Source organism: Bombus affinis, unplaced genomic scaffold, assembly GCF_024516045.1.
Source record: "Bombus affinis isolate iyBomAffi1 unplaced genomic scaffold, iyBomAffi1.2 ctg00000130.1, whole genome shotgun sequence".
In the NCBI taxonomy this organism is placed as follows: domain Eukaryota; kingdom Metazoa; phylum Arthropoda; class Insecta; order Hymenoptera; family Apidae; genus Bombus; species Bombus affinis.
Window position 1 is genome coordinate 273,998 of NW_026108858.1, and position 2,662 is coordinate 276,659.

The window sequence follows — 2,662 nt, forward strand, 5'->3', positions numbered from 1 at the left end:
AATACCATACGACGTTATACGTTATATCGTAATAGCATATAACGTTATACGTTATATCCTAATACTATACAACTTTATACGTTATATCGTAATAGTATATGACGTTATACGTTATATCCTAATACTATACAACGTTATACGTTATATCGTAATAGCATATAACGTTGTACGTTATATCCTAATACTATACAACGTTATACGTTATATCGTAATAGTATACAACGTTATACGCTATATCGTAATAGTATACAACGTTATACGTTATATCGTAATAGTATATAACGTTATACGTTATATCCTAATACTATACAACTTTATACGTTATATCGTAATAGTATATGACGTTATACGTTATATCCTAATACTATACAACGTTATACGTTATATCGTAATAGCATATAACGTTGTACGTTATATTCTAATACTATACAATGTTATGCCTTATATCGTATTTGTATATAACGTTATACGTTATTTCCTAATACCATACGACGTTATACGTTATATCGTAATAGTATATAACGTTATACGTTATATCCTAATACTTCACAACGTTATACGTTATGTCGTAATAGTATATAACGTTATACGTTATAACGTAATACTATATAACGTTATATCGTAACACCATACAACGTTATACTATATATCGTAATAGTATATAACGTTATACCATATATCGTAATAGTGTATAACGTTATACGTTATATCCTAATACTATACAACGTTATACGTTATATCGTAATAGTATATAACGTTATACGATATATCGTAATGCTACATAACGTTATACGATATATCGTAATGCTATATTACGTTATACGTTATATCGTAATAGTATACAACGTTATACGTTATATCGTAGTAGTATATACCGTTATACGTTATATCGTAATACTATACAACGTTATACGTTATATCGTAATAGTATATAACGTTATACGTTATATCGTAATAGTATACAACGTTATACGTTATATCGTAATAGTATATAACGTTATACGTTATATCCTAATACTATACAACGTTATTCGTTATATCGTAATAGTATATAACGTTATACGATATACCGTAATGCTACATAACGTTATACGAATTATCGTAATGCTATATTACGTTATACGTTATATCGTAATAGTATAGAACGTTATGCGTTATATGGTATTATTGTATAACGTTATACGTTATATCGTAATAGTATATAACGTTATACGTTATATCCTAATACTATACAACGTTATACGTTATATCCTAATACTATACAACGTTATACGTTATATCGTAATAGTATATAACGTTATACCATATATCGTAGTGGTATATATCGTTATACGGTATATCGTAATACTAAATAACGTTATACTCTATATCGAAATAGTATATAACGTTATACGTTATATCCTAATACTATACAGCGTTATACGTTATATCGTAATACTATATAACGTTATACGCCATATCGTAATAGTATATAACGTTATACGTTATATCCTAATACTATACAACGTTATACGTTATATCGTAATAGTCTATAACGCTATACGTTATATCCTAATACTATACAACGTTATACGTTATATCGTAATAGTATATAACGTTATGCGTTATATCGTAATACTATACAACGTTATACGTTAAATCGTAATAGTATATAACGTTATACGTTATATCGTAATAGTATATAACGTTATACCATATATCGTATTGGTACATATCGTTATACGTTATATCGTAATACTAAATAACGTTATACTCTAAATCGTACTAGTATATAACGTTATACGCTATATCGTAATAGTATATAACGTTATACCATATATCGTAGTGGTATATATCGTTATACGTTATATCGCAATAGTAAATAACGTTATACTCTATATCGTAATAGTATATAACGTTATACGTTATATCCTAATACTATACAACGTTATACGTTATATCGTAATAGTATATAACGTTATACGTTATATCCTAATACTATACAACGTTATACGTTAAATCGTAATAGTATATAACGTTATACATTATATCGTAATGCTACATAACGTTATACGATATATCGTAATGCTATATTACGTTATACGTTATATCGTAATAGTATACAACGTTATACGTTATATCGTAATAGTATATAACGTTATACGTTATATCGTAATACTATACAACGTTATACGTTATATCGTAATAGTATATAACGTTATACGTTATATCGTAATAGTATACAACGTTATACGTTATATCGTAATAGTATATAACGTTATACGTTACATCCTAATACTATACAACGTTATACGTTATATCGTAATAGTATATAACGTTATGCGTTATATCGTAATACTATACAACGTTATACGTTATATCGTAATAGTATACAACGTTATACGTTATATCGTAATAGTATATAACGTTATACGTTATATCCTAATACTATACAACGTAATACGTTATATCGTAATAGTATATAACGTTATACGATATACCGTAATGCTACATAACGTTATACGATATATCGTAATGCTACATTACGTTATACGTTATATCGTAATACTATAGAACGTTATGCGTTATATGGTATTATTATATAACGTTATACGTTATATCGTAATAGTATATAACGTTATACGTTATATCCTAATACTATACAACGTTATACGTTATATCC